This window comes from Schistocerca cancellata, chromosome 5, assembly GCF_023864275.1.
Source record: "Schistocerca cancellata isolate TAMUIC-IGC-003103 chromosome 5, iqSchCanc2.1, whole genome shotgun sequence".
NCBI classification, from domain to species: Eukaryota; Metazoa; Arthropoda; class Insecta; order Orthoptera; family Acrididae; genus Schistocerca; species Schistocerca cancellata.
This window is the reverse complement of record NC_064630.1, coordinates 774053214-774068416: the sequence shown is the minus strand read 5'-3', so window position 1 is coordinate 774068416 and position 15203 is coordinate 774053214. Positions and strand designations below refer to the sequence as shown.

At 45.6% G+C, this 15203-nt stretch overlaps 1 pseudogene; it reads left to right on the top strand.

Moving 5' to 3' along the window:
• Positions 1-6675: 6675 nt before the first annotated feature.
• LOC126189876 (5S ribosomal RNA) lies at positions 6676-6793 on the top strand (annotated as a pseudogene).
• The last annotated feature ends 8410 nt before the right edge of the window (positions 6794-15203 follow it).

Genomic DNA, 15203 nt, shown 5'->3' with positions numbered 1-15203 from the left:
TAAGACAGAGATTTAGGAACCAGGTTTTAAATTGTAAGACATTTCCAGGGGCAGATGTGGGCTCTGACCACAATCTATTGGTTATGAACTGCAGATTAAAATTGAAGAAACTGCAAAAAGGTGGGAATTTAAGGAGATGGGACCTGGATAAACTGAAAGAACCAGAGGTTGTACAGAGTTTCAGGGAGAGCATAAGGGAACAATTGACAGCAGTGGGGGAAAGAAGTACAGTAGAAGAAGAATGGGTAGCTCTGAAGGATGAAGTAGTGAAGGCGTAACAGAAGAAATATTGAATTTAATTGATGAAAGGAGAAAATATAAAAATGCAGTAAATGAAGCAGGCAAAAAGGAATACAAACGTCTCAAAAATGAGATCGACAGGACGTGTAAAATGGCTAAGCAGGCATGGCTAGAGGACAAATGTAAGGATGTAGAGGCTTATCTCACTAGGGGTAAGATAGATACTGCCTACAGGAAAATTAAAGAGACCTTTGGAGAAAAGAGAACTACTTGTATGAATATCAAGAGCTCAGATGGAAACCCAGTTCTAACCAAAGAAGGGAAAGCAGAAAGATGGAAGGAGTATATAGAGGGTCTATACAAGGGCGATGTACTTGAGGACAATATTATAGACATGGAAGAGAACGTAGATGAAGAGGAAATGGGAGATACGATACTGCGTGAAGAGTTTGACAGAGCACTGAAAGACCTGAGTCGAAACAAGGCCCCGGGAGTAGACAACATTCCATTAGAACTACTGACGGCCTCGGGAGAGCCAAAACTCTACCATCTGGTGAGCAAGATGTATGAGACAGGCGAAGTACCCTCACACTTCAAGAAGAATATAATAATTCCAATCCCAAAGAAAGCAAGTGTTGCAAGATGTGAAAATTACCGGACTATCAGTTTAACAAGTCACAGCTGCAAAATACTTACGCGCATTCCGTACAGACGAAACTTGTGAGGCAATACTGACCCTAAGACTTATCTTAGAAAATAGATTAAGGAATGGAAAACCTACGTTTCTAGCATTTGTAGACTTAGAGAAAGCTTTTGACAATGTTGTCTGGAATACTCTCTTTCAAATTCTACAGGTGGCAGGGGTAAAATACAGGGAGCGAAAGGGTATTTACAATTTGTACAGAAACCAGATGGCAGTTATAAGAGTCGAGGGGCATGAAACGGAAGCAGTGGTTGCGAAGGGAGTGAGACAGGGTTGTAGCCTCTCCCCAATGTAATTCAATCTGTATATTGAGCAAGCAGTAAAGGAAACAAAAGAAAAATTCGGAGTAGGTATTAAAATCCATGGAGAAGAAATAAAAACTTTGAGGTTCGCCGATGACATTGTAATTCTGTCAGAGACAGCAAAGGACTTGGAAGAGCAGTTGAACGGAATGGACAGTGTCTTGAAAGGAGGATATAAGATGAACATAAACAAAAGCAAAACGAGGATAATGGAATGTAGTCAAATTAAGTCAGGTGATGCTGAGGATATTAGATTAGGAAATGAGACACTTAAAGTAGTAAAGGAGTTTTGCTATTTGGGGAGCAAAATAACTGATGATGGTCGAAGTAGAGAAGATATAAAATGTAGACCGGCAATGGCAAGGAAAGCGTTTCTGAAGAAGAGAAATTTGTTAACATCGAGTATAGATTTAAGTGTCAGGAAGTCGTTTCTGAAAGTATTTGTGTGGAGTGTAGCCATGTATGGAAGTGAAACATGGACGATAAATAGTTTGGACAGGAAGAGAATCTGAAATGTGGTGCTACAGAAGAATGCTGAAGATTAGATGGGTAGACCACATAACTAATGAGGAAGTAGTGAATAGGATTGGGGAGAAGAGGAGTCTGTGGCAGAACTTGACGAGAAGAAGAGACCGGTTGGTAGGACATGTTCTGAAGCATCAAGGGATCACAAATTTCGCATTGGAGGGCAGCGTGGAGGGTAAAAATCGTAGAGGGAGACCAAGAGATGAATACACTAAGCAGATTCAGAAGGATGTAGGTTGCAGTAGGTACTGGGAGATGAAGAAGCTTGCACAGGATAGGGTAGCATGGAGAGCTGCATCAAACCAGCCTTGAAGACCACAACAACAACAAGCCGAAATGGTGTTTCTATAAGGCCAAGAAGATGAAAACGGTCGAAAGGCAGCATGGCTCTACCAAAACAAGTATCCTCACACGCACCAACCACATTACACAGTTCAAGTCCTTTTTTGGGTGTTTGCGTGACCATGGGCCCTTCAGACAGACGAAAGTGCGGGTACGCAGCGGACTATGCGCACACCAGATTTGGAGGACCAGGTTCTACAGGACATTGAGATGCACTCTAGTACAGCTCCAGACAAGTGGCTCGCCAACATGTTGTAAGCCAAAGTACGGTTATCTGTATCCTGCAGGACAACCGCTCCTACCCATGTCACCTGCAATGGGTGCGAGCATTATCAGCAGCGGATTTCCCTCTACGGGAAGGATTTTGACGATGGTTTTTGCACCAGATCAAAATTGTTGTTTACCAATGAGACAACCTTTGTCAGAACAGGCATTATCAATCTGCATAATCGTCATCTGTGGGCAACAGACATTCGTTAGTGCCATCTACTGTGTCAACGATGTTCACCAAAATGTTCAAGTGTGTGTGAACTCCTAAGGGACCAAACTGCTGAGGTTGAAATGGCTCTGAGCACTATGCGACGTAATTTCTGAGGTCATCAGTCCCCTAGAACTTAGAACTAATTAAACCGAACTAACCTAAGGACATCACACACATCCATGCCCGAGGCAGGATTCGAAACTGCGACCGTAGCGGTCGCTCGGTTCCAGACTGTAGTGCATAGAACTGCACGGCCACTCCGGCTGGCTCTGCTGAGGTCATCGGTCCCTAGACTGACACACTACTTAAACTAAGTTAATCTAACTTTATGCTAAGAACAACATACCCACACCCATGCCCGAGGGAGGGCTCGAACCTCCGGCGGGAGGGGCCACGCAATCCGTGGCATGGCGCCTTAAACCACGCAGCCACTCCGCGCAGCCGATGTCCACCCTGTATATATAATATACACACACATAGTGTGCAATCAGACACACACACACACACACACACACACACACACACACACACACACACACACACACACAAATATAAAAAGCGGTTCATCTAACTATTCCAAACCCATTCACACATACAGCCACTATTTATAAATAAATATATACACTCAGTGACTCAGTGAATAGTGTGAGTACAGGAGGGTGCCGTTCCCATCCCCACCGATTTTTCCAGTCGGTTCAGTTACTGAAACTATAGAAAAATACAACAGCTAAATACAATGATCGATGAGAATATCCACTGACATAAGCGACTTTGACGCAGGCTATTGTAATGGCCTGACACCTGGGAACAAGCATCTCAGAAATGGCGAACCTGTCCGGCTACTTGCGTGCTGCTGTCGCGAGCGTCTATGGAAAGTGGCTGAAGTACGGTGAAACCACGAGAAGGCAACGAGCTGGACATCCACGCCTCATGACAGACTGTAGAGGTCGCAGACTTGCCCTCGCTGTAATGTAGGACAGACAGCGATCTCTGGCGGTTCTGACTGCAGAGTACAATGTTGGTGCAGGGACAAGTGTTTCGAAGTTCGCCGGCCACCGCACATTGTCGAACGTGAAGCGCTGCAGCAGACGACCAATGCGGGCTTCCATATTACAAGAAGGCACCTTTCTGAAAGTTGAAGTTGTTGTCAATTGGGATCTGAAATTAAAAAGGAACCCTGTTTTAAATTGGTGCAACGGAACTTTCCCTTTGATCAAACTTGGTTACATATAGAGGTGGCTTGGATTACCTAAATATAAAATCATCTTGCACTATCTTATTGTCTTCCAGATATCTTTCTAATACTCTTTTCATGAGGAGATACTTTTTGGAAAGGGAAATGAAGTGAGTTGAGGTTGAATTAGGCCTACTCTTAACATAAGGATTTCACTAATTCATAAAATTTGGCTGGCCGGAGTGCCCGTGCGGTTCTAGGCGCTACAGTCTGGAACCGCGAGACCGCTACGGTCGCAGGTTCGAATCCTGCCTCGGGCATGGATGTGTGTGATGTCCTTAGGTTAGTTAGGTTTAAGTAGTTCTAAGTTCTTGGGGACTGATGACCACAGAAGTTGAGTCCCATAGTGCTCAGAGCCATTTGAACCAACCATAAAATTTGAATGAAGAACGCATCACTGAACCCGTAATTAGATAATAGTCGTGCACTGATAATAATAACTGGAGTGGAAACAAACTATAAATAAGAAATCAGCTCACGAATCTTATGACGGGGTTAGGAGCAGTATGGGAAAACGGAAAAACGGAAGATAGTCCTTCTTACTATTCTACCCGACTGACACACAGCTCAAAACAGACGTGAAATGGTATATTCTTCCACGATAGGAACTTCTTGGTTACTTTGAGGAGATCTCAAGCTCCGAAACAGAGGTTTTCTGTTGACACATGGCAGTGACACTGCTCATGGAATCATCCTTCAAGTGCCAAAGTAACAAGGACACTCCTTATTACACGAGCTAAATGGTGTAAGAGCAATATCTAAACTCGAGTGATTGCTGATGGCAATTAACTGGTATGGGTAATCGTACTTTGATCATTATATTTCACGCACGGGTCGTTCAAAGACATCTAAAAATGAATCAGAATCGAAATGCAACTTTTCTCAGAATTAACGTGATTTATTATTTATTTAGCGTATGGCTCATAACATCACAGTAAAAATTACAGAAACAACACGATAAAAAAAAATCACATATGTATAAACAGAGCAATAAATAACAGTTTGTATATAAGGACACCGCCAATTGTAACGTTACACTCACAGAAGACCAGTCACAAGCAGACGTCCAGCTTAGATAGTAAATAGTCGATTGCCTCTTGGGTCGCCATTAGGAAATCTTGTGGGTCACCCTCGTATGCCCTTAGTGGGCATTCCTGCACGATGTGTTTGACCGTCTGTCTCTCAGCGCCACAGTCGCAAGCGGCCGAAGGAAGTTTACCCCATCTGTGTAAGGAGTCGGCACATCTCCCACAGTTGGTTCTGATGCGATTAAGAGTTGACCAAACTTTGCGAGGGCAATCAAATCCTTTTGGTTTACTAAAGATGCATGGCATACTGTGGCAGTTTACTACTGTTCTGCTCTCCCATTCCTCTTTCCATCGGTCATTTATTTTGAAGTTGGTTTGGTGCAGAGCCTGTGCGGTCTTTAGTGGAGGATGCCTAGACCGGAGTCGGTTTCCTTGGATGTCGTGAGTATCTTCATGGATTTGTAATTGAGGGTTGGTCATGATTTTTTGAAATTCTCTAACCAGAGCGTGTTCACGGCGCAGGTTAGGAGGGGCTATGTTACTGAGAACGGGCAGCCACACTGTAGGAGTTGGCCTGATTGTGCCTGATATAATACGCATTGTTGCATTAAGTTGGCTATCTACCATGTGCGTGTGTTTGCTGTTGAGCCACACTGGGGCACAGTATTCTGCCACTGGATACACCAAGCCAAGTGCGGATGTTCTTAAGGTAGATGCTGTGGAGCCCCAAGTGGTGCCACAGAGCTTCTGCAATATGTTGTTGCGTGTTTTAAGTTTCGCTGCAGTTTTCGTCAGGTGTTCTTTGAATGTTAGTGTCCTATCTAGGGTAACCCCAAGGTACTTTGGGTGTTTGTTGTGATTTAGTAATTTCCCGTCTAGATAGACTTGTAGTTCTCTGTTGGCCATTTTGTTGTTCAAATGGAAGGCAGATACTTCCGTCTTTGTAGCACTAGGTTGTAGCCTCCATTTTTTAAAGTACTCGCTGAGAATCCCTAGGTCACTCGTAAGGATATCTTCGGCAGTTTCTATATTTCTGTGGGCTGTTGCTAGAGCCCAGTCATCAGCATAACCAAATTTGCGCGATCTGGTTGCAGGCATGTCAGCGATGTAAAGGCTGAAAAGAAGGGGTGCAACGACAGAGCCTTGTGGGAGTCCATTATTGAGTTTCATCTGTTTACTTCTCTCATTCCCCATTATTACTTGGAAGGTTCTATTTGACAACATATCATCAATGAGGTTGGTTATCTTCTTGCAGGGGACGGCACAGATTAATTTGTACATGAGCCCCTGTTTCCAAACTGTATCATAGGCTGCTGTTAGGTCTACGAATGCTGCAGCTACTTTATTTTTCTTCTGGAACCCCGCCTCTATATATGTTGTCAGTGATAGGACTTGATCTGTACAGCAGCGATATGGACGGAATCCTGCTTGTTCGATAGGGACTTTTTTGAGTATAGTCTGGCCTATTCTGTTGAGGAGCAGTCTTTCTAGTAATTTATATACCATACTGAGAAGGGCAATGGGGCGGTAACTCTCTGGTCTATCGCCTGGTTTACCAGGTTTCAGGACTGCGATGATCTTTGCTCGTTTAAGTGAGGGAGGAATGTTACCCACTTGGAGAATGTCCGTAAAGAACTTAGCCAGCCATTGTTTTGTGTAGGCTCCAACATGTATGAGGAACACGACAATCAAGAAAATACGGCACTTAGTCGATGAGACAGACATCTACTGCGTGCACACGGTAGCCTCCATCGTCAACAAAGCCACGAGCTTGCCCATATTTTTCTATCGTAACTTAACTAAATCAGTTCACTGAAATGGCCAAAGGCCTTGCCGCAGTGGTAACACCAGTTCCCGTCAGATCACCGAAGATAAGCGCTGTCGGGCTGGGCTAGCAGTGGGATGGGTGACCATCCGGTCTGCCGAGCGCTTTTGGCAAGCGGGGTGCACTCAGCCATTGTGAGAGAAACTGAGGAGCTACTTCATCGAAAAGTAGCGGCTCCGGTCTCGTAAACCGACATACGGCCGGGAAAGCGTTGTGCTGAACACATGACCCTCCACATCCGCATCCAGTGACGCCTGTGATCTGAGGGTGACGAGGCGGTCAGTCGGTACCGTTGGGTCTTCATGGCCTGTTCGGGCGATGTTTAGTTTAGTTTTTAGTTCACTGAAATGAAAATAAAAACAGTTGCGAACGTTCTAGAAAGTGAATGAAATGAATCGGTACCAAGCAGAATTGCTGCTGCATCGCGTTCCAAATACCAACACGAAAATAAAGCAGGTGTTTCGGCTCGTCAGCGTATATCGTTGCCACATAAAAAAAAATTGGCGTGGTGTGGTGTTCTGTACATACTTAATTATGTATATACAGGGTGTTTCAAAAATGACCGGTATATTTGAAACGGCAATAAAAACTAAACGAGCAGCGATAGAACTACACCGTTTGTTGCAATATGCTTGGGACAACAGTACATTTTCAGGCGGACAAACTTTCGAAATTACAGTAGTTACAATTTTCAACAACAGATGGCGCTGCAAGTGATGTGAAAGATATAGAAGACAACGCAGTCTGTGGGTGCGCCATTCTGTACGTCCTCTTTCTGCTGTAAGCGTGTGCTGTTCACAACGTGCAAGTGTGCTGTAGACAACATGGTTTATTCCTTAGAACAGAGGATTTTTCTGGTGTTGGAATTCCACCGCCTAGAACACAGTGTTGTTGCAACAAGACGAAGTTTCCAACGGAGGTTTAATGTAACCAAAGGACCGAAAAGCGATACAATAAAGGATCTGTTTGAAAAATTTCAACGGACTGGGAACGTGACGGATGAACGTGCTGGAAAGGTAGGGCGACCGCGTACGGCAACCACAGAGGGCAATGCGCAGCTAGTGCAGCAGGTGATCCCACAGCGGCCTCGGGTTTCCATTCGCCGTGTTGCAGCTGCGGTCCAAATGACGCCAACGTCCACGTATCGTCTCGTGCGCCAGAGTTTACACCTCTATCCGTACAAAATTCAAACGCGGCAACCCCTCAGCGCCACTACCATTGCTGCACGAGAGACATTCGCTAACGATATAGCGCACAGGATTGATGACGGCGATATGCATGTGGGCAGCATTTGGTTTACTGACGAAGCTTATTTTTACCTGGACGGCTTCGTCAATAAACAGAACTGGCGCATATGGGGAACCGAAAAGCCCCATGTTGCAGTCCCATCATCCCTGCATCCTCAAAAAGTACCGGTCTGGGCCGCCATTTCTTCCAAAGGAATCATTGGCCCATTTTTCAGATCCGAAACGATTACTGCATCACGCTACCTGGACATTCTTCGTGAATTTGTGGCGGTACAAACTGCCTTAGACGACACTGCGAACACCTCGTGGTTTATGCAAGATGGTGCCCGGCCACATCGCACGGCCGAGGTCTTTAATTTCCTGAATGAATATTTCGATGATCGTGTGATTGCTTTGGGCTATCCGAAACATACAGGAGGCGGCGTGGATTGGCCTCCCTATTCGCCAGACATGAACCCCTGTGACTTCTTTCTGTGGGGACACTTGAAAGACCAGGTGTACCACCAGAATCCAGAAACAATTGAACAGCTGAAGCAGTACATCTCATCTGCATGTGAAGCCATTCCGCCAGACACGTTGTCAAAGGTTTCGGGTAATTTCATTCAGAGACTACGCCATATTATTGCTACGCATGGTGGATATGTGGAAAATATCGTACTATAGAGTTTCCCAGACCGCAGCGCCATCTGTTGTTGAAAATTGTAACTACTGTAATTTCGAAAGTTTGTCTGCCTGAAAATGTACTGTTGTCCCAAGCATATTGCAACAAACGGTGTATTTCTATCGCTGCACGTTTAGTTTTTATTGCCGTTTCAAATATACCGGTCATTTTTGAAACGCCCTGTAGATAGATGGTTCATCCATTACGTCTATCAAAAATCTCGACCATTTTTGCTTATTATCGAGACTGCCATGGAAAAGGGATTCCTAGATTTTCGAGAATGAGTTGATTTCAGTAATATAAATGTGACAGACACTGAAGCGCCAAAGAAGCTGGTATATGCTTGCATATTTAAGTGCAGAGATACGCAAACAGGCAGAATATGGCGCTGCGGTCGGCAACGCGTATATAAGACAAGTGTCCGGCGCAGTTGTTAGATCGGTTAGTGCTGCCACGATGGCAGGTTATCAAGATTTAAGTGGGTTTGAACGTGGTGTTATAGTCGGCGCACGAGCGATGGGACACAGTAACTCCGAAGTAGCGATGAAGTTGGGGATTTTCCCGTACGACCATTTCACCCGTGTACCATTAATATCAAGAATCTGGTAAAACATCAAATCTCCGACATCGCTGCGGCCGGAAAAAGATCCTGCAAGAACGGGACCAGCGACGACTGAAGAGAATCGTTCAGCGTGACAGAAGTGCCATCCTTCCGCAAATTGCTGCAGTTTTCAATGCTGGGCCATCAACAAGTGTCAGCGTGCAAACCTTCGAAACACCAGCGATATGGGCTTTCGGAGCCGAAGGCCCACTCGTGTACCCTTGATGACTGCACGACACAAAGCTTTGCGCCTCGCCTGGACCCGTCAACAACGACACTGGACTGTTGATGACTGGAAACACGTCGCCTGGTCGGACGAGTTTCGTTTCAAATTGTATCGAGCGGATGGACTGGTACGGGTATGGAAACAACCTCATGAATCCATGAACGTGTGGCCGAGCGGTTCTAGGCGCTTCAGTCTGGAACCGCGCAACCGTTACGGTCACAGGTTCGAATCCTGCCCCGAGCATGGATGTGTGTGGTGTCCTTAGGTTAGTTAGGTTTAAGTACGTAAGGGCTTCCACAGTGGGGTAGTGGCCGTTATTAAACATGAATAAAATACATTAATGTGACAGTGACGGCCAACTACCACCTACTACTGAATCAAAAGCGATATTGCAAATAACTTGTATTTATTGTGGATTATCTCACGATAGAAATTAGATCATATTGAACAAATCATGAATGAAAACAAATTAAACAAATTGTACACTGTTCAAAGATATACTACACTGGTGAGATTGGCTATCAGCTGTTAATGTTAAGTTGATGCGAAGTTAGATTTAATTATGCCCCTGGATAAGCAAATAGTAAATGCGATCTGACTGCGTTCCTATAATCTCAATGTTAAGTTGAAGCAAAGTTAGATTTCATTATGCCCCCGGATAAGCAAATGGTAAATGCTATCTGACTGCGTTCCTATAATCTCTTTTGTATCTGAAATAATACGCACTTCGCACACAACCACCACGAAACAAACCAAACAACATGCAAAAAGACAAATAACCAATAACGAATCGTAAGCAAAACTGCACGGATGCTCAGTGGATGGCAAGAACACGATCCAGCAACTATTTCTGAACTTTACTGCCGCTGCTGCAAGTTGTACAATACCGTCTACCAGCGTGCTGGCTCCGTCGATACTGCTGGGGCGACGACTGCAGATGTGAAGTCGCTGAATTAAGATAAGTCTCTCATATATCTTGAGCAGAATAAACTACTCAGAAACTACTAATACCAGAAGCCCTATATTCCCTCTAAATGGTATACAACGCTTTCAAGACTTGCTCAACAACCTTTAAAGTGCAGCCCAGTGTGTCTTGTACTAACGTGCAATACCAGTGTGCACTGGTTGACTACGTTCAATTGTGACTGCCAGCCTATAAGGCGGAATCAACTGCAATTATACTAGTAGTCAATGCAATGCCTATCGTGGACGCTGATCTCCTACTGTAGCTGCAGACTCTAGATCATACACAGCACAGTATTCAGAATCGAAGTCCCTATCTCAGAGCTACCAGACTTTGCGACTGTCCGCTTTCACGACACCAGACGCTCTCCCTCCTGTCGCTCTCTGCACGATGCTCTTGCGACAATCTTGCCGCCAAACTCTAATCAGCCAATCCCGACGCTGCAAAGGCCTCCCACATCTCCCTCGCGGAGTGATACAATTTCTCCACCTATCCAAAATTTTCTCTGTCCAAACAGCGGGCGTTGACCCCCAGCGTTTCCCGCACTTTCTTATGAACTGCCCAACCAGAGCTCAGCCCATTTGCCGCTAAAACAGCGCGCGACCGGGCGGCGCCAGCGCGTACGTTGGACGCTCTCTGTGTGCTCGACATATCCCCTCTCTCTCTGACCTGGCACCCGGCGGCGTTCCTTCTGATGCTTGCAGGTCAGTGGCCGTATCCCCTGGGACCCCCGGCCCCTGCACAATGCTCTTCCGGCGCTCACCGGCCTTCGCCTCCCCGCCACCACTGGCAAATTTACTTTGCTTACGCCTACAGCATGCAACTAAATAGTATCATTACCAAAGCCCGTATTATTTCAGACATGTGTTTAATCATCACGTATCTCTCTTTCTAATCCACCTGATAAGACCAATTAACCACTATATGGGTTTATTTACTTAAAACATGCAGAATAATGTGCGATATGAACGTCACAAATGAAAGCCACCTTTCACGTAGTTCTGAGTTATAGGAGACTGATGGCCCCAGATGTTAAGTCCCACAGTGCTCAGAGCCATTTGAACCATTTTTGAACTTCTGCTTGCTCGCAGGGGCCCTACGCGATATTTGGCAGTTGTACCAGTTTCTTTGGCTCTTCAGAACGAAATCATGCGGGAAGCAGGCGACCATTATTATAACAATCAGCAGTTCTCCATTCCGGCTCGTCGCATTCGGGAGGACGACAGTTCGATCCCGTGTCCAGCCATCCTGATTTAGGTTTTCCGTGATTTCCCTAGATCACTTCAGGCAAATGCTGGGATGGTTCTTTTGAAAGGGCTCAGCCGACTTCCCTCCCCATCCTTCCCTAATCCGAGCCTGTGCTCCGTCTCTAATGACCTCGTTGTCGACGGGACGTTAAACACGAATCTCCTTCTCCTCCATTCAGGCTCACTGGGTCGCAATGGTAAAAGTCAAAGATCAGACAGGGAATGACTTTGCTGCTCATATGACGTGTTTCGCAATTTATACATCGCCAGATATGCAGGAGCGATTACTGCACGTAGATATGGTGTTTCAACTCGTATGTGAAACAAACTAGTCTGAGAATCTTGACAAAAAAAATTGTTTCATTTGATATAATTACAAATTAACAGTTTTAAGATTTTTATCTTTTACTTGTACTGTGAAATCTTGGTTCTTGCCAAATGTCTTGATCATATGCCAACTGGGAAGCACCCTATAGGTTTTGATGATGGCTGCATTGACTTAGAAGCTTACATCTGTTACACCGCAAAGGGCCTATAGACCTTGTGGTACGTGACATAAATTTGAACTTGATACGTCAACGCGTTCCCGAGAAAAAGGGGTTTTTAACAGACGGACAAGAAAGCGATACTATAATGGTTCCGTTTTCACTATTTGAGGCGCAGAACCCCAAAGACATGTCGTCAGAACTTTCAAGGGGAGGCCATGACGTAGGGATCACGTATTTACTCCTAACTTTGTACACCTTTAGTAGACCATTGAAACAACATAATGTGCAAGTAATAAAGTGCACTACTCTGGCAATTCCGAGAAAATCACAGGAAAAGTTTTACCCTTCCGTTATGCAACTGATGTATCTGTGCGTACGTGCCGGTCGTTAAGAATTGATGGTGGTCCTGTGGTACACTGGCACGGTAGCACAGGGTGTACGGTCAAATGGCTCTGAGCACTATGGGACTCAACTGCTGTGGTCATCAGTCCCCTAGAACTTAGAACTACTTAAACCTAACTAACCTAAGGACATCACACACACCCATGCCCGAGGCAGGATTCGAACCTGCGACCGTAGCAGCAGCGCGGCTCCGGACTGGAGCGCCTAGAACCGCACGACCACCGCGGCCGGCTGTGTACGGTCAGAGGGGAAGAGACGAGACAGTGAGGCAATCGGTCCCATCGGATAAGGGAAGGCCGGGGCAGGAAGTCGGCCATGCTCTTCCAAAGAAACCATCTCGGCCTTTGCCTGGAGGGATTTAGGGAAATCATGGAAAACTTAAATCAGAATGGCCGGAAGCGGGATTGAACCGTCGTCCTCCCGAATGCGAGTCCAGTGTGCTAACCACTGCGCCACCTCGCTCAGTGTACGGTCAGAGAGTTAGCTGTCCTCTGTTTTTTTTTTTTTTAAAAAAAAAAAAGATCACCGATGAACTTGAAGCGCGTCGTGGGATATCCGCCCCGAAAAAATCAACCAAATGAGATTAAACAATTGAAACAAAAAACAAAGAAGTGGTTAGCTTCCCGAGCTTCGTAAGACGAACGTATATGAGCCGACGGTTCGAGTCCCGCTCAAACCTTCATTTTGGTAGTCCAAGTGTAAATTCTGTGATATTCAAAAAATTTTCACCTGTGCTATCCGTTCTTGCTACATTAGCTATGTCTCACCGCTACGCAGATTAAGTGCCACATGAGGCATGCCTCTGTGTCTGTAACTCGAAGCATCGAGGTGCAAAGTAGTTTCGGGTACGTTACCAGACTGCATATATTAGGGATTTCGCAAATCACGACCGGCATACATTTTCACAAAAACTTCACGCGTTTCTTCATTTACTTGTCGATAGTTGTAAATATATTTGTTCTAGTAATTAAATTTAATTAAAAATAGTAAGTAGCCAAGTAACATGAAATTCACTAAAACTTCACGCAAAAACACGTAGTTTTGTAAATTACATTACGTCTCAAATGTCACACAAATTAAATAATATGACCAGTGACGTAAAAAATATAGATTAAAAAGTAAGTTTGAGCGGGAGTCGAACCGTCGCTTCACATACATTCGTAGCTCAGAGCTCGATCGCTAACCACTTCACTATCATGAGCTCTAGCGTCCGGCATCTACGCACAGATACACCAGTTACGCAGTAGACGTGGAAAACTTCTCTTACGATTTTCTCGGAATTGCCAGAGCAGTACACACTACTACTAGCGCATTATGTTGTTTTAATGGCCTGCAAAAGGCGAACAAAGTTTGAAGAAAGTCTACGACCCCAACGTCGTGGCCTCCCCTTGTTGGATATTTCATTGCGGGAACGTCTTACCGTTGTAAAGACTTCGTAATTTTGAAAAGACTTGGAATCGGTTTGAAAGTGGTTTTGAACGTAAAATTAGAACATATCTGGCAAGTGTAGCGATTGCTTTCAATAAACGGCTCTGAGCACTATGGGACTTAACATCTATGGTCATCAGTCCCCTAGAACTTAGAACTACTTAAACCTAACTAACCTAAGGACGTCACACAACACCCAGTCATCACGAGGCAGAGAAAATCCCTGTCCCCGCCGGGAATCGAACCCGGGCGCGGGAAGCGAGAACGCTACCGCACGACCACGAGCTGCGGACTTTCAATAAACAGTGCAATCGGGATTAATAGGCAACGAAAGCATGATAGCTGGCAAGATAGGTACGGACATCAGTAGCAAGTGAACGTAGGATCGAGACAGAGAATCGGGCTATACGGCCTCAGACGGTCGTGTAAAGTCCTAATATTCACTCAGTGAACTTGACGTGGCGTTCCGTTGACGGCTAGCGCAAAGAAACTGGCCGTTAAATGACAGGGGAGCAGAGTTGGCGTGACGCCGGACGCCGGCGCGGTGCCGACACGTGAGTCGGTTGCGTGTGTAGCGGAGGCGGTCAGCAGGCCGCAGCGAGAGTGCGCCGCGGCTGGCCTTGAACCCACGCCCGCAGCTGCGCCGCCGCCGCCTTGCCCGCCGCCCAGTCGGTAGCTAGCGGCTAGCGGCCCGGCCAGCGCGGAGCAGCCTGTGGCGGCGCGCCGGCTTCCACCGTCCCCTGCACACACAAGAACTGTCAATATTTCTTCCAGTAACATATCGATATACATCGGCGATTCCTTTACACCGACGTATCGATATATCGCCGTCAAAATGGCAGCATCAAGTACCGATATTTTTATTTCCTATTATATTTTTTTCACAATTTTCGATAAATTTTGAAACGGTTCTTTTGAAATTGTAGTAGAATACAGGGCTATTACAAATGATTGAAGCGATTTCATAAATTCACCGTAGCTCCATTCATTGACATATGGCCACGGCACACCACAGATACGTAGAAAAACTCATAAAGTTTTGTTCGGCTGAAGCCGCACTTCAGGTTTCTGCCGTCAGAGCGCTCGAGAGCGCAGTGAGACAAATTGGCGACAGGAGCCCAGAAAGCGTATGTCGTGCTTGAAATGCACTCACATCAGTAAGTCATAACAGTGCAACGACACTTCAGGACGAAGTTCAACAAAGATCCACCAACTGCTAACTCCATTCGGCGATGGTATGCGCAGTTTAAAGCTTCTGG